Source organism: Macaca nemestrina, chromosome 10 (assembly GCF_043159975.1).
Source record: "Macaca nemestrina isolate mMacNem1 chromosome 10, mMacNem.hap1, whole genome shotgun sequence".
Lineage (NCBI taxonomy): Eukaryota > Metazoa > Chordata > Mammalia > Primates > Cercopithecidae > Macaca > Macaca nemestrina.
The window spans coordinates 69,548,405-69,567,159 of NC_092134.1; the positions used below are offsets into that span (position 1 = coordinate 69,548,405).

At 40.1% G+C, this 18,755-nt stretch overlaps 1 protein-coding gene and 1 pseudogene across 3 annotated transcripts in view; one reads left to right on the forward strand and one right to left on the reverse strand.

Annotated features, from left to right (window-relative positions):
- Positions 1-18,755, reverse strand: part of LOC105474026 (SLIT-ROBO Rho GTPase activating protein 1) — a 303,892-nt gene that overhangs the window by 257,839 nt on the left and 27,298 nt on the right. The gene's annotated exons all lie outside the window — the stretch shown is intronic.
- LOC139356719 (large ribosomal subunit protein eL42-like) lies at positions 17,260-17,580 on the forward strand (annotated as a pseudogene).

Genomic DNA, 18,755 nt, shown 5'->3' on the forward strand with positions numbered 1-18,755 from the left:
ATGTAGAAATCTCAGTGACTAATGTTCTCCATACTTCTTTTTTTTGAGTTAGAGTCTCGCTCCATGACCCAGGCTGGAGTGTGAAGTGGCAAGATCTAGGCTCACTACAGCCTCCGCCTCCTGGGATCAAGCAATTCTCCTGCCTCAGCCTCCCGAGTAGCTGGGATTACAGGCATGCACCACCACACTCAGTTAATTTTTGTATTTTTAGTAGAGACAGGGTTTCACCATGTTGGCCTGGCTGGTCTCGAACTCCTGACCCCAAGTAATCTGCCCGCCTCAGCCTCCTGAAGTGCTGGGATTACAGGCATGAGCCACCACACCTGGCCTGCTCTCCTACACCTTACTGCGTGCACTCAAAAGGATTTCCCTTTAAAGGAAATGTCAAAATAGAGGTATACCTCCTGGAATGATGAGCAAGTCTTCAGTAGGGCTGTCAGTGTGAAGACATCTTCCGGTACCAGAGGCATTTTTACATGTTCAACAATTTTGTATAGGCAAAATGTCATTTATTTTGGTCAATATTTAATTTTTTTTTAATTTAGGAAGACGTTTGGTCATAAGAACAAGAACATTCGCTATGAGATGTGTCAGAGTCTACCATATGGGATTCTTCAAACGTACAAAAAGCAGGTTTTCTTCTTGTCACTCTCTGGGGCAAAGATTTACCTAGGTAAATCACCTTTGCTTATTGTAAAACTGTGTCCAGTATCAAGAGACACTTTGGGGACAGCCTAGGGCGGACAAAGGGCAGGACCAACTGAAACATATAAACAGTCCTGCTGTTGAATAAACTGAGGTGGGTTCAATCACACCATCATTTGCCCTGCTTAGTCTTTCATGATGCTTTGAAAACTTCTTGAAAATGAAGACATTCAGGGTTTAATGGGAAAAGTCCCTGTGGGCCTGACCCTAAATGGGAATAATGGAGCTGGCAGGTGGGCCCACAGCCCCTACAAGGCAGCTGTGAGCTTGGCAGGCTGTCACCGCAATCACATGATGAACCAGATCTGCCCCTGCCCTGAGCTGTAACTGGATATCTCCTCATACACTCCAGAGACCAGGCTGATCTCCGGGGATCCCCTGAACTGATCACAAAAGAGGTTTGTGTTGCTGACGTCTCACTGGCCTTGAAAAGCTCCTTTATGAAATGTCTACAAAATGTCACAGACTGAGTTTCAAGAGAATTGTTCTTGGTTGGGTACCTAAACATAAAACGAAGAGACTCTGTTTGCTCTTAGCCATCTAGGAAGTTAGTTAATTTACAAAGCAGTTACTTGATTTTAACCAACAGTCTGTAAATAAATTCAATAAATATCCTAGCTATAATAAAAGACATACTCAGATTCAATATGATTTTTTAATGTCTATCATTTTGAGTGATTAGAACGAGTAACTTATGTTTGGTCTTTGAAAATTTTTAATTATAAAATCATTATAGGGCCAGGCATGGTAGCTCACACCTGTAATCCCAGCACTTTGGGAGGCCGAGGCAGGTGGATAATCTGAGGTCAGGAGGTCGAGACCAGCCTGGCCAACATGGTGAAACCCCGTCTCTACTAAAAATACAAAAAATGGGCCAGGCGTGGTTGCAGGCACCTGTAATCCCAGCTACTTGGGAGGCTGAGGCAGGAGAATTTCTTGAACCCGGGTGGCGGAGGTTGCAGTGAGCCGAGACTGCGCCATTGCACTCCAGCCTAGGCAACAAGAGCAAAACTCCAAAACAAAAAAACAAAAAACATTACAGAAGCATTATGAACACTGGATAGTAAAGGGAAAAAGAGCCATTCTTCATCACAACACTTACTTATCTAAACATCTTATCCCAAGCTGTAGTACTTAATCTATACATCTTAAAATATGTATATTTAGGTTGGTGCAAAAGTAATTGCGGTTTTTTCTATAATGTCAAAACCGCAATAATTTTTGCACCAACCTAATATTTGCTTAATTATATTCATGCCATATATACAAACTCTATATTCTAATTTTTATTTATTCTCTATATAACTAGTTTTCACAATATTTCCCAATACTGCAGTCCTTGAATTAGTAAAACTTCATAGTTTATTATTTTTCTAGAGTTTTAGTAATTTATTTTTAGCGAGCTGTATATCAACTCTCAATTTTAAGTGTTTAAAAGTTAAAGCTAACTTTTATTTCAAAGATTCTCCAGAGGAATAAATTAATGTATATAAAATAGTTAAGAAGGGCAAAAATATCTTAAATTAGAACTCTACCCATAGAAGAGGTTTACAAATACAACTGCTATTGGTACTCTAAAGGGTGTCATTTCTTTCCAAAAGTGTTACTAGACTGACAATCTACATACATCAAGTGATGATAAAGAGTGGTAAAGGAATATTGGCACCACTCGGTGCTTTACCTGAGTTATCATATTTAAGCTGCACAATATCTTAGGCCTCAGTACTATTATTACTTCCATTTTACAGATAAGAAAAATCTGTAATGCATCAAAGAGGGTAAGTAACTTGAATGAAGTCACAGAGCTGGGATGGGAATCCAGACATCCTGATCTAAAGTCACTGTTCAGTCAGTATGCTATTAACTCTACTGGTCCCCCAAATAATGAGTAACCACCAAAATCCCAGTCCATTACTACACATTATCAATTTATTTTTGATAAGATCTTTTTCCTTGCAAATGACTGTTATTATGCAGGTGAAATTCTGATGGCCTTTGCCCAGTGATGTCAGTCTGTGTACATACCATAAAATATCCATAAATGGCTTACTGTAATGCATCAATGATCTTTATATCCCATGCAAGCACTTTGATAGATTCCAGCCCAGTCATATGTTCACACACCATTGTGTGTACTCCAGAAAATTACTATCTATAATCTCAAGAGCTCAGTGCCATTGAATTTCAACTACAGTAAGGTGTGGCCCTGACAGTTTCCAGAAAGTCGATGTGACAGCATTGAAGGTGGTAGCACTGTTGTTGGCTGCTTTCCTACAATATTATAATACAATCAGCAACAAAAAATGAGGGATGAGAAAAACAGTTGACTTCCCAAAATATACTGTGCATGTTCTATTGGGTTATGCGCATTGAAAAATGTTGACAGCAGTGTGTTGCTTTGCAGCAGCTCCCTCTCCTCCCTCCCCACTACTCCTGATCCAGTTGTGTTTTTGAGAGGGACCCTAGCAAAGTGAAGAGTGTGCAGATAAAGAAAGGCAGGCTGGTGAGAGGCCTGGAACACATCATCCGCTCATTCATTCACACATCAGTACATTTTCGAGGTACATCTAGGGTCTGCCAGGAGCCAGGGAGGCAAAAAGAGAATAAAATAGTTCCTACTGCAAAGTCCACAGTTCTGTGGAGGAGTCACAGAAAATAACGGCAGTATAATAAAATACGTGGATTCATAAAGGTAATGGGAGGTGCTGCCAGAACACAGGGGATAAAGGAGAAACTGAGGACCTGAGATTCTTATACCTATACCCTATGAGATCTGGGCTCTCAGGGTTAGTGAGGGAGTCACTGAGAACCCGGTATTAGTCACTTTTCATACTGCTACGAAGAAATACTTGAGACTGGGTAATTTATAAAGAAAAAGAGGTTTGGCTGGGTATGGTGGCTAATGCCTGTAATCCCAGCACTTTGGGAGGCCAACGGAGGGCGGATCACTTGAGGTCAGGAGTTTGAGACCAGCCTGGCCAAATAGTGAAACCCTGTCTTTACTAAAAATACAAAAATTAGTCAGGTGGGGTGGCATGCATCTGTAATCCCAGCTGCTAGGGAGGCTAAGGCAGGAGAATCACTTGAACCCAGGAGGTGGAGGTTGCAATGAGCTGAGATTGTGCCACTGCACTCCAGCCTGGGTGACAGAGTAAGACTCTGTCTCAAAAAAAGAAAAAGGTTTAATGGACTCACAGTCCTACATGGCTGGGGAGGCTTCACAATCATGGCGGAAGGCGAAGGAGGAGAAAAGGAACATTTTACATGGTAGCAGGTTAGAGAGCGTGTGCAGGGGAACTGCCCTTTATTAAACCATCAGATCTCGTGAGACTTTTCCACTATCACAACAACAGCATGGAAAAACCTGCCCCCGTGATTCAATTACCTTCCCCAGGTCCCTCCCATGACACACAGAGATTATGGGAGCTACAATTCAAGATGAGATTTGGGTGTGCACACAGCTAACCCATATCAACCCGTTATGGATGGGGACACTCTAATCAAGGGCCATCTTGGTCTGGAGACAACCACTGAGTTTTATTCCCCTATGAGATCTCCAGTTACCTCAAATCAAACAATCTTACATTATGGGGAGGGAGGCTGTTGAACATGGATTTGGGTAAGTAAATAATTTTTACTTACAGTTGGTAACTACTTTTAAAGAAGAAGGGATAAATTCATTGTCTATTTAGTAACTAATTCTATCCAAGAGTACTTAATATGAATGTTTTAAATAAATGGCCATGAACTTGCTTCCCCCTAACTTAGTGCTCCTAAAAGTGTGGCTCATGGATCAGTACTGGTTTGCCAATTGTTGATTACCAGCGCCCAAAGAAATACAAAGAAATTGACAGTAAGCATTTAGAAAATGTATGTGTTTACTGGATCTCATTATTAAAATGGGGGCTTTATATGTGTTTTGTATGTTTTTGTTTCTTTTTTTAATAATAATTCATTGTATTATATTTTATAAAAGCATCAGTTCACGACAAATTAGGAACAAAACTAGGTCTTTACCACAGACAGTCTGAGAGGCACAGCTCCAAATAATTCAGAGTACATAAGCATGCAGAGGTGCATTTTTCCCCCTTAAAAAGAACACAGGGCAGGGTGAGGAAGCTCACACTTGTAATCCTAGCACTTTGGAAGGCCAAGGCTGGAGGATCACTTGAGCCCAAGGGTTCGAGATCAGCCTGGGCAACATAGCATGACTTCATTGCTATTAAAAATAAAAAAAATTAAAAAAAAAAAAAAGCCAGGCATGGTGGTGCTCACCAATAATCCCAGCTGTTCAGGAGGCTGAGGTGGGAGGATCACCTGAGCCTGAAAGATTCAGGCTGCAGTAAGGCAGAATCACCAATAACTTCAGCCTGGGTGACAGAGCAAGACCCTGTCTCAAAAAAAAGAAAAAAACAGTAAATTAACAGTAAAGTTTTTCAAAAATCATTTAGCCTTCAGAATATGATTCTCATTCAAGTTGGAAGGAACTACTGTTTATTGGGTTTATCTGTTTCAGACACTGAGGTTGGCCTTCAAATGCATGGTCTCTCTCAATTCTCAGCAACCCAATAAGGTGAGAATTAGCACTGTGTTACAGATGAGAAGACTGATCCCCACAAAAGCTGCATCACCAGCCAAGGACTTTACAGACTATCCAACTGTAAAGCCAGGTCTCTGTCCAATGTAGCTCAGAATCTACTCAATTATGAATAAAAAGGTATACAGGTTTAATCTCACAGACAAACAAGGCATTCCCCATCATCCCCACTGTGTTCCAGAGATGTGGTCAAACTGACTAGAAAAATCAATTCCCACACAGCTTCAGAAATCAAAATCTGACAGTTTATCAGATATACACACTCTACACACACACACACACACACACACACACACACACACACACACACAGGAACGAAGTAATGAACAATTACAACTTTAGGGGCAAGAATTTATCTCTGATTTTAAAAAGAAGATGCGAATATACTCTCAATTATCTTCCACAGGGATTAGAAAACTATGATCCATTTTTACAAAAAGAACTTTACTAGAATACAGCCATGCCCATTCATTTCCATATTGTCTACGACTAGCCTTGGCTGCAATGGTACAATAGAGAACTCGTGACAGAAACTGAAGAGCCCACAAAGCCTCAAATATTTGCTCCCTGGCTCTTCACAGAAAAAGTTTGCTGACTCTTGCTTTATACTAATAAAGCAGGCAGCAGTACAGATAATGATTTCCATAAACAAACGCCCAATCACATTTCAGGCATTAGGATCAAGAATCTGATATGGCAACACTTCTCTAATGTTGTTTGCAGATAAAGAGAGCCTGACTTGCATTCTTGATATTTTTCCTTTGTCAACTTTTTAAAGGAGGGTATACTGTCTAACTAATTCTCCCAAATGTAGATGGCAGAAAGGCAAAAGTGTTTTAAGTAATCCACAACATAGAGGCTCCATCATCAACTATGTAACAGCAGTGTGTGCAATCATCATTGGCTCCAGGTAAACATTCCAGGCACTTTCCACATATTTGTGAGGATTTCAGTAATCTGTCCAACAACCTCATGAAGGGGGGGCCACTGAGGCCTGGCAAGATTAAGTAACCTGACTAGAAAGATGGTATCTAAGCTGACTGCTGGGTGTAGAATTTGGTTTCAACACTCTCTGACTCTGAAACCTCTCTAGTGTTGCCGGTAGACACCACCACACATCTAAATTAGCCTCAAGACATAAAGTTTTATACCCAAATTTTATAAAATGATGATTTAATATTTTTGTCAATCAAGATGAAGTAACCAGATAGTTGTAACACTATAACATTACTATAACATTGGAAAACAATGTTCCACCTACCCAACAACTTTATTTGTTTGAATGAGTCCATGTTGTGGTTTTAACAAAAGACAGAAAGAAAATGTGACTAAGACACATCTTAATTACAGGCTTTTTTTGGTTCTAATGTGAATTGTATTTTCCTATTAGATTATATTTTCCAGAAGAACAATGTGCATTTACATTTTCCCAAAGGGAAAAATACCTTTTCATGGGTTTATGTTTGCAAAGAAGTAAGAAGGCATTGGCAGAGAATCAATTTTCCCCAAAATACATATACACACACAAAATAAATACAGACTGCACAATTAAAGAAGCATTCCCATCCATTATTATTTTACTTTTTTTGAGACGGAGTTTCACTCTTGCTGCCCAAGCTGGAGTGTAATGGTGCAATCTCGGCTCACTGCACCCTCGCCTCCTGGGTTCGAGCCATTCTCCTGCTTCAGCCTCCCAAGTAGCTGGGATTACAGGCACGTGCCACCACGCTCAGCTAATTTTTTGTATTTTTGGTAGAAACTTGGTTTCGCCATGTTAGCCAGGCTAGTCTTAAACTCCTGACCTCAGATGATCTACCTGCCCCGGCCTCCAAAAGTGCTGGGATTATAGGCATGAGCCACAGCGCCTGGCCCATCATTTTCAATTTCAATATTATTGCAGCTTTAAGAGGAGAAGAAGTTCAAGTACAAAGCCTGGTTCATATTTTTTAAAAGGTTCATTAATAATTTCCAAGAAGATAAGGATGCAGTCAACCAAAATGATATAACCTATATTGAGAAAATAGTTAAATACTACCTGATCCTAAAAAGTTAAAATACTCTAGTTGGTGATTGACTTTTGTGCAAACAATAAATCACATGCTTATCTTAGAAGTCAACATTAGCATACATCATTCTGTTTGTCACAGTATCTTAGCCACAAACTGCTTCTCCCACAAGATATAGACTAATGTTAAATGGTAGAAACATCTTGAATTTTGTAGTATTTAAATATAATTCTTCTCCATCACAGGGTTGTATGCTTTTTGGAATTTGAGTTCCATAAACACTGTAATTTCACAGTTAAACATATTTCCATGGTCATAAATATTCAAATTATATAATAAAGATAGTATAAGCAGCTGATAAAATGCGATTAACATTCATTTACAGTAGCTTAGCAGGCTTAACCAAATGATACTTCTTCCCATAACAGGCTACAAGGTTCTGATTGCATTAAGCTCCCTGATTATTCTTTTCTATCCTATGATATTTGAATACTATATCTGAGATTCCAAATATCACCATCAAGTGGATTGTAAAGTCTTTTGAAGTTCAAGAGTTCTAAGTTTCATGATATTAAAATTTTCTCCAAGCGTGTTTTCTGAGTTTGTACTTCTTAATTTCTTGTTTCCAAAAATGGTAGCTACTTACCATTTCTTCAATCTTTTCAGTTTAACTCTAGAAAACTAAGACCTCTGACAAAAAATTCATCAAACTTTTTATGTTGGTTTCATGTAAATAAACACACTTTTTTAAAACAGTGCATTACTCTGGATTTCCTCTGCTACATTTAAGTTATATTCAGCAAAGCTGTCTCAGAGAGATACAATAAACATGATTGTTATGTTTTAAGCAATAAACTCTGCTGTCAGCACATTACTTTCATTAAGTAAATTTTATCATTTGGCTTTATAAACAGCAGCTGGTAATTCTAGCTGAGTTTCCTTGTTTCTTAGTGATCAGCATGTCTTGGGAAGTGACTGCAACTAAGAAACTTTGTATATTGCAGAGACCTCTAAACTTGCAATCAACTACAGATTCAAATTACGTTCTTTTATAGAATTACGGCGGATTTTCATACAAACAAATACACTCCTATTGTCCCACCAAAATACCTTCCAAGCTGTTGAAAGTGTCCCTATTCTTGCTTAAAGTTATAATCTTAGGGCCAATCAAAAAGTATATCTAAGATAGCTTTGTCATAATCTTATTTATTGAGTTGTGTTGTAAATTTCAAAATCTATAACTTTTAAAAAATTTTAAAGAAATCTCAGGGCCATTTTTGTTTATAAAATAAGACAATAAATAAACATATTTCTGGTTCAACAACATACCATTTAACACTGTGCAGTTTCATTTACATACATTTCAGCGTTCATAAGAACATAAAAATTTTAAATTGGGAGCAACTAATATTTTTACAGCTTGATTATTAGCAACCTTCCTGCTAAAAAACTGAAATAAAATAGGAGAAAATATTTAGAAACCTGATCTTTGGGGGTACAAACAAATACACACACACACAGAGCAAATATTAACTAAGCACTTATTATGTACTAGGTATTACAGCCAGCTTATATTTGATGGATATGGTCTTTAAGGACAGCTCATGACTGTAATCCCCAACACTTTGGGAGGTGGAGGAAGGGGATCACTTGGGTTCAGGAGTTCAAGATCAGCCTGGGCAATGCAGTGAGACCCCATCTCAACAAAACTAAAAAATTAGCTAGGTGTGGTGGCAGATAACTGTAGTCCTAGATACTCAGGAGGCTGAGATGGGAGGGACCTTTGAGCCCAGGAGGCTGAGGCTGCCATGAACTACAATCATGCAACTGCACTCTAGCCTGAGCAGCAGAGCAAGATCCTATCTCAAAAAAAATTAGGAAGGACCAAAGATGATGGAGAATAGAGGACAAACATTAAACAAGTAGTTACAATTAAATAACTATAATTAGAGTGAGTTTTAAAAAATATTTTATATATAATAAAAGTAATTATATCATAGCAACAGTAAAAGCTCATATTTGAGAGTTCACTATAAGGCCAGGTATTCTTCTAGCACTTTATATACTCATTCATTTAATCATCAATGTACTATACATTTGTCACAGAAAATTTGGAAAATAAACACACAAAGAAGAAGCTTTTAAATAACTATCCATTCCTTTTTCTCAGAAATAATAATGGTAATATATTCTGGTATATACTGTATTTTATTAATCATATTTTTCTCTCCTCATGAGATTTCTTAGTTTCTTTGTCCTTTAATACTCTTCAAAAGTCATACTTTCTAATGGTTCCATATTATTCTAACACTTTTACATATCATAATTGATTTGATTATTTACTGGCTCTTGAATATTTACATGGCTTATAATTTTCTTTCTCTTTCTTTCTCTGTCTCTTCCTTCTTTCTTTCTTTTCTTTCTTTCCTCTCTCTCATTCTCTCTTTCAGACAGCATCTCGCTCAGTCACCTAGGCTGGAGTGCAGTGGTGCAGATCTCAGTTCACTGCAACCTCCACTTCCCAGACTCAAGTGTCCTCCCATCTCAACCTCCAGAGTAGCTGCATGCGACCACAGGCACACACTACCATGCCTGGCTAATTTTTGTCTTTTTTGTAGAGGCAGATTTTTGCCATGTTACCAGGCTGGTCTTGAACTCCTGGGCTCAAGTGATCCTCCCAACTCAGGCTCCCAAAGTGCTGGAATTACAGGTATGAGCCACTGCTCCCAGCCATAATTTTCATGTTTTAAAGAAAACTATGACGAGCACTCTTTGTTTTGTTTTTGTTTTGAGACAGAGTTTCGTTCTTGCTGCCCAAGCTGGAGTGCCATGGCGCGATCACGGCTCACCACAACCACCACCTCCCAGGTTCAAGCGATTCTCTTGCCTCAGCCTCCTGAGTATCTGGGATTACAGACATGTGCCACCATGCCCGGCTAATTTTGTGTTTTTAGTAGAGACGGGGTTTCCCCATGTTGGTCAGGCTGGTCTCGAACTCCCGACCTCAGGTGATCCACCGCCTTGGCCTCCCAAAGTGCTGGGATTATAGGCGTGAGCCACCACGCCAGGCCAACAATTCTTATACATAATATTCGTCCTCATCTCTGATTATTTCCTCTGGAGAGATTTGTAAAAGTAAGATTACAGGCCGGGCACAGTGGCTTACGCCTGTAACCCCAGCCCTTTGGGAGGCCAGGTAGGCGGATCACCTGAGGTCGGGAGTTTGAGACCAGCCTGATCAACATGGAGAAACCCCATCTCTACTAAAAACACACAATTAGCTGGGTTTGGTGGCACATGCCTGCAATCCCAGCTACTCGGGAGGCTGAGGCAGGAGAATCGCTTGAACCCAGGAGGCGGAAGTTGCAGTGAGTTGAGATTGCGCCATTGCACTCCAGCCTGGGCAACAAGAGCGAAACTCCGTCTCAAAAAAAAAAGTAAGATTACAGAGCCAAATTGCACTGTAGAAAGACTGTATCAATTTTCACTCCCACTCCTAGTGAGAAATTATGTTTATCATACCATACCCTCAACTTCATAAAGTATTATCCTAAAAATTCCAACTGAAAAGTAAAATTGTATCTCATTGTGTGTGATCAACCTATGCAGCAAAGATTCCTTAGCTATGAGGAACATATTGACAATATGACAGGGACATATTTTTTTTAAAGAGGACAGTTTGGCTGGTGGTGGCTCATACCTGTAATCCCAGCACTTTGGGAGGCCGAGGGGATCGAGGGCGGATCACCTGAGATCAGGAGTTCGACACCAGCCTGGCCAACATGGCAAAACTCTGTCTCTACTAAAAATACATAATTAGCCAGGCATGGTGGCGCATGCCTCTAATCCCAGCTACTCGGGAGGCTGAGGCAACAGAACTGCCTGAGCCCGGAAGCGGGAGGTTGCAGTGAGCCAAGATTGCACCACTGCACTCCAGCCAGGGTTACAGAGGGAGGAGGAGGAGGAGAAGGAGGTGGAGGAGGAGGAGGAGGAGGAAGAGGAGGAGATGACAGTTTACATCAAATAGGAATTAGATTTAGAAAACTTTAAGTGGCAAACATCAGACTCTAGAACTTAAGAAAAAGGGAGTAAAACTGAAGTTCCTTAATGCAAATACTTCCCACAAGAAGTCAGGACATTAGGATTTTTTTTCTCAGATTAAATTTGTGTCGAGGCATCTAAATGCCAAAATGGCAGAAGAATATGGAAAGATCTGTAATTTGGCATACAAAACATACTGATTGAGAAAGTGACTCAAATGAAATAAAATGAAGAGGAGCATTTTATCAGAGAGCAGCTGACCATGGCAAAAGCTATGTATACAAACAACTTCACCATGGAGAGACGGAATACACAGAATGCATGATCCATCATTCCCAAATGATTAAATGATTTACTACTACTTTCCAAAAAATCTCGAGAGTCATAACCGGGGATACTTTCACCACACCGTGTCTGGCCTTGAATTCTTCCCAGCTTGTCCCTCAAGAGCCCAAGAAACTTCTAGAAAATTGATACAACAGATAATAGACTCCTTGCACAGCTGAACTTACTGGGAAAAAAAATTAAAAACAAGAAATGGGAAAATATTTCATTTTTGGAGAAATATGATACTGGATTAAACTTGAAGAATTCAAAGAGCTTAAAACACACACACATATGCATCCATACACACATACACACACACATGTGCACATATGGCTATCCACTGTTGGCTAAAAGTTAAAACCTCTAGGACTGGTATTCTGGACACTGACATCTCACATGTACCCTGGACTGAGTGAGTTCAGTCAGGGACCCTGGCATCATGCCCATTACCAAAGAGTTAGGAGACAAGTGAATATATGCATTCTCCAGGGGAAAAATTCTAGGTTAGTCCAAAGAACAATTACAGATGATAAAGCATTTCCTACATTTTCATTGTTCCTATATAGAGAAAGGCACTCAACAGAATTCTATATATTTGTGAAGAAAATTCTTTTTCCTGAATGTATATGTTTTATCTGAAATGTATTTTTCTACCTAGAAGATACAGCAGTGAACTCCCAACATTTATTAATTAGTCTGCATTCACTACGTATCAATGGATACAGTGATAACTAACATTTCCTTCAGTCAACAGAGAGTTAGTATTTCATTCTAAGTGCCAGGAACTGTGTCATGTGCCAGTAATACAGGGAAAATTCAGACTGGATCCCAGTCCTCAGAATGCTCACGGTTTGGCAGGCTAAACATACACTTTCATTAGCTAGCAAGTGTTAAAGGGCACTCACGTCTATCAAGATGTCAAACCCCTGAAAGTGGCAGATTTCTCAGTAAAAATAAAATACTTCTTCTCTACAGACAGTATAAGAGCAAAAAGATAAAAGAGATTCCAATGGAACTGATCCTTCTTCTTCAAACACTTAATTCCAAAGAAATATATATGCATTTATCACACAACTGACTCCATGAAGTCAATGTTCCCATGAAGGGAACGTTCCAAATGAAAAGGAACACCTAGCCCCATTCCTTCCCACTGAGTAACAATATGCCTGCAATGCAGTCAGGTAACCCATTTCACGTCATATAAAATAAAAATGTTTTAAAAAGAGTCAATTTTCTCAAACTAGAAATCACTTAAATCTCTTTCTGATAAGGCATCTTTTCATAACTTTTTAAATAATCAAATTTCTCACCTTCTGAAAATCAAGATAGCATTAATGATTATTATAACTAAAATGACAAACGAAGGCCAGGGAACAAAGCAAGATCCTATCTTTAGAAAAAAATAAAAATAATAAAATTAGCCAGGCATGGTGGTTCATGCCTGTAGTCCCAGCTACTCAGGAAGGCGAAGTGGGAGTATCTCTTGAGCCTGGGAGCTCAAGGCTGCAGTGAGCCGTGATTGTGCCACTGCACTCTAGCCTGGCCAACAGAGTGAGACTTTGTCTCAAAAAAAAGACAAATGACAGAAGTAAGTTCTAAAGTAAACTGCAATGGCTGATATGATGGAACTGAATCCCCAACTGAAAATTTAACAAAGTTAAACATGCCATATGAAAATCTTTTAAATTTATTAGCCAGGATAGGAAAAGTAAGAAAATTACATTTGTTGCACATCTAAATCTAAGTCAAGCTTTTACAACAACTTTCTAAGAGTTACCTAATTTAATCCCACAAACAGTGCTCTGATTCCTGAGTCATAGAGGAGCCTGTTGCCCAGGCCAGAGTATAAGGGCATGATCTCGGCTCACTGCAGCCTCCACCTCCCGGGTTCAAGCAATTCTCCTGCCTCAGCTTCCCAAGTAGCTGGGATTATGGGCATGTGCCACCACACCTGGCTAATTTTGTATTTTTAGGAGATGGGGTTTCGCCATGTTGGCCAAGCTGGTCTTGAACTCCTGACCTCAAATGATCCACCCACCTCAGCCTCCCAAAGTGCTGGGATTTCAGGCATGAGCCACCACGCCTGGCCTGCCTCATTTATTTAATCAGAACAAACATGCCTGCCCACTCCATAAAAGAGTTGGGAGAATCAAGTGTTGTCTGTGCATGTACAAGTGTGCTTTGGAAAACCGTAGAGCACCATGTATAGTGTTACTGGTTCTGTAACTTTTTAAAGGGGAAGAAATATATAAAAGTTGCAAATGAGGAAGCAAATTATGCCTCGTAAAAGGAAAAACTCTACCAATTCACCTGTTCAAACTTCCTTGTGAAGGGCTGGGCTGCCTACCTCTTAAAGGATTCAAGCAAAAGCCCTATTACTACTTGTCTGAGATTCTGGCTGGGTAGAGAGAAGTTGGATTGGATGATATTAATGTCCATTCTACTTCTAACATTTTCCAAGGCCAAAAACAGATTGAACAGAATCTTTCCCACAGGGAAGGAATACCTTTTTCCCTTTAGTACCTTTATCCTGACTTTAAAAATGTTTTGGGGCTGGGCACGGTGGCTCACACCTGTAATCCCAGCATTTTGGGAAGCCGAGGTGGGCGAATTGCTTGAGGTCAGAAGTTCAAGACCAGCCTGGACAACATGGTGAAATGCTGTCTCTACCAAAAATACAAGAAGTTAGCCAGGTGTGGTGGCACACGTCTGTGGTCCCAGCTACTCAGGAGGCTGAGGCAGGAGAATTGCTTGAACCGGGGAGGTGGAGGTTGTAGTGAGCCGAGATCACACCACTGCACTCCAGACTGGGTGACAGAGCAAGGCTCCATCGCAAAAATAAATAAACAAATAAACAATAATAAATAAAAATGTTTTGGATTATTCAGAAATGCAAAAAACCTGTGGTTCAAAAGAGAAAGAACTTTGATCACCTGCAGACGTAAAAGTTCAGGTAATCATCTTCTCACTTCACCTCTTCAGTCTTTCTTGCCCCAGTGGTTTACTTACCTCTGGGCAGTGGTTCATCTCTTAGATATGCTTGAATCAGTAGTCTTCAAGCCTTTTTTTTTTTTTTTAAGAGACAGGGTCTCACTCTGTCACCCAGGCTGAAGTGCAGTGGTTCAATCATAACTCATCGTAGCCTAGATCTCCTAGGCTCAAGTGGTCCTCTCACCTTAGCCTTCTGAGTAGCTGAGATTACAAGTGCAAGTAACCGTGCCCAGCAACCCCAAACATTTTTGTGATAGACCCCATAAAAAAAGAGCATTATCTCAATGTGTATCTATTTCCACATTTATAGATTATGCATGTGTGCTATTCTGTGAATATATTTTAGGTATTACATATACAATAAAACATAAAAGGAGACAATAAAGAAGATGACATTTTCTTCCAGTACAGCACTGTGTGTCTTAATCTCTACTTTGTAAACCTGATAGATCAGTCACTTCTTCCTCCCATGAGCGGTGAAGTCCTCTTGATTCCACCTTTCATATCTCCTTCATATCTCTCAAGGTTAAGATGAAACTGAGGCCTTCAGCATGCTACTAAAGAGTACAAGGAGACCTTTAAACTGGCCTCCCTCCACTCAGTGTTTTCCAGTCTATCTTTCATGCTCACGTTTGACCTTATCACTTTCAATAGCTCCCTACTGTACACAAAATCTAACTGTTTGGCCGGGCACATGGCTCACACCTGTAATCCCAGCACTTTGGGAGGCCGAGACGGGTGGATCACGAGGTCAGGAGATCGAGACCACCCTGGCTAACACAATGAAACCCCATCTCTACTAAAAATACAAAAAATTAGCTGGGCATGGTGGCAGGCACCTGTAGTCCCAGCTACTTGGGAGGCTAAGGCAGGAGAATCACTTGAACCCTGCAAGCTGAGGCTGTAGTGAGCTGAGATCGCACCACTGCACTCCAGCCTGGGCAACAGGGTGAGACTCTATCTCAAAAAATTAAAAAAATACAATAAAATCTAACTGTTTATATGGCATTCAGCCAAGGCTTATATAACATAATAGATGTCATTTTACTGGCTATGTCATCTCTGGTAAATTGAACTTTCTCCATTTTCTTTTCTTGTTTTTTTGCGATGGATTTTCGCTCTTGATGCCCAGGCTGGAGTGCAATGGCTCAATCTCAGCTCACTGCAACTTCTGCCTCCTGAGTTCAAGCAATTCTCCTGCCTCAGTCTCCTAACTAGCTGGGATTACAGGCATGCACCACCACACCCAGCTAATTTTTTTGTATTTTTAATAGAGATGAGGTTTCACCACGTCAGTCAGACTGGTCTTGAGCTCCTGACCGCAGGTGATCCACCCGCCTTGGCCTCCCAAAGTGCTGGGATTATAGGTGTGAGCCACCGCACCCGGCCAACTTTCCCCAGTTTTCTAATCTAGAAAATGGGATAATGGGGTTAGCAGTGTGTACCTCACATATTTCTTGTGAGATTTAAGCAAAATGTAAAATTCACTTACACTGCCTGGCATAAACTGTATGTCCAATAGCTATTAGCTATTATTAGCATTACCTGTTATTCTCATCTCTTACTACTCTGCTCAAGGCACTTAAAACACTAAGCTCATGATTGTTAAGAAGGAAACATGTTAGAATCATTTGAGGAGCCTTTCCTCTACCTGGAATGCCCCTCCTTTCTTAGAGAACTCCTCATCCATCAAGGTCTAGCCCAGATGTCTCCCTCATGAGTTTGTATTGTACTCTCCCAGGCAGAATGAATTTCTTCCTCCACAATATTCCCATAAATTAAGATATCTCTAACAGACTCTATGGCAAATCTTTGTTTACTTTTCCACCTTAAAACCAGGATACAAACCACAAAAAGACACAGACTGTGTTTCACTATTCATTCAACAAACACTGCCTGACTGACTACTATAAAACAAAAAAGGGTCCCAATAAAAAAACAAATCCCTGTCCTTGATAAATCTATAAAGATATTCAATAGCTGTTTGTTGAATGAGTGAACTTATGATACTTAATTCCAGCATGACTGTAAATGAATGTAAACCAGTGACCCAGAATCAAATACTTCAATTATCTTAACAATACAATGGAGTCACAGTACATTTAATCTATTGGAGCTGAACCACGTGTCTATGTTTACTTGGAAGGGACGAAAGGAGAAAGGACAAAATCCTATTTTCCCTAACATCTTTTCCCTCTTTCAACTAGACTGTGGCCACAGGCAAGTGTGGGGTCGTAGCCCATAAGCAAAGAGAAATTTAAATCAATTTCTGGCTTCAGAGCTTTCATGGATGCACTTCTTGGTGACTTGGGGATTTTCAAGGGTAATTTTACAAAATGTTTTCTCCTTATTGTCTGACTTGAGATCCTACCCCTCACGTAAGTTGTAGTTGCCATATAACTAATATTAAAGCAATTTCATAAATTGCCAGTAGACTAGGGTACAAAAACAATCAAACAGGTGCTCTCATGAAACGTAACGAAATGTTCCATTTAAAGAAAAACTCCCGGTTAGACAAGAGCTGTACAAGGCGAGGGTCTCGGTCGCTATTTCTTGTTTTCATCATATAGACAGAACAGCCCTGCTGCAAAGATGGTCAATGTACCTAACCCCGAAGAACCTTCTGTAAGAAGTGTGGCAAGCATCAGCCTCACAAAGTGACACACTATAAGAAGGGTAAGGATTCCTTGTATGCCCAGGGAAAGAGGCGCTATGATCAGAATCACAGTGGCTATGGTGGGCAGACAAAGCCAATTTTCTGGAAGGCTAAGACCACAAAGACGATTGTGCTAATTAGGCTGGACTCTGTTGAGCCTAACTGCAGATCCAAGAGGATGCTGGCCATTAAGAGATGCAAGCATTTTGAATTAGGAGGAGATAAGATGAGAAAGGACCAAGTGATCCAGTTCTAAACTTTGGAATATTTTTCTTTTAATTTTGAAGAGAAAATGTTGAAGCCATAGAAAAATTACCTGTAGGAAAATAAATACAGTGATATTCTTACACCAAAAAAAAAAAAGAAAAGAAAAGAAAAGAAAAGAAAAACTCCCAACCTCACGCTAACTTGCATGAGCCATAACCTACAAAAAACCTGTACTTCAGTTGTTCTAGAGTCAGGTGTCAAATGTGATGACTGTCCTAAGAGCTGGTGGTAATTGTAGAAAACTGAAATGCACTAGCGAAGCCCTAAGAAGGGTTACATTGCCCTGTGTTCTTTTTCCTTAGTTCAAAAGCACATGCAGATTTGCAGGGAAATTGAACCATTAATCCTTAAGGGCTCATCAGGCTCCCACTTTAGATTTCAATTTACCCAGGTGTGGCATGAAAAGGCGCTTTACAATTTGGGAAGGGAACAAAATATGAAAATGAAGGAAAAATGGCAAAGCAAAAAGCAAGGAGCTACACACATTTTCTAGAATCTTAGTTTAAATAGCCATTATCTGATGTCCATTGAGAGCAATTGTAAGAAAGGTAAAAGATCTTTGGGAAATTGGGAGGAAAATTAGCATTTAAATTGGCTAACTTAAGAAAGTTACAAAATCGCTTGCTTTTTACAGCAGTAGTTCCCGAAGTGTGGTCGTTGACCTACAGTATCAGTCTCACCTGGTAACTTGTTACAAATGCAAATTTGGGGGCTTGAGGTGGGGCCTGTGTCAAGTGGTTCTACCAGAATTCCTAGCACCACTCAAAGAGGACCAACAACAAAGGGTGAACACTTAAATAAAATCAAGAGAAGAGATAGAAGCTCAAGAGATACAACTTCTTTCCCAAGAAAATCAAGCTGGAAGGCAGGGAGAGGTGGCTCACTCCTATAATCCCTAATCTCAGCACTTTGGGAGGCTGAGGCAGGTGGATTGCTTGAGCTCAGGAGTTCAAGACAAGCCTGACCAACATGGAAAACCTCAATCTCTACTAAAAATACAAAAATTAGTTGGGCATGGTGATGCACGCCTGTAGTCCCAGCTACTCAGGAGGTTGAGGCAGGAGAATCATTTGAACCCCAGAAGCGGAGGTTGCAGTGAGAGAGGAGATCGCACCATTGCACTCCAGCCTGGGAGACAGAGCAAGACTCTTTCTCAAAAAAAAAA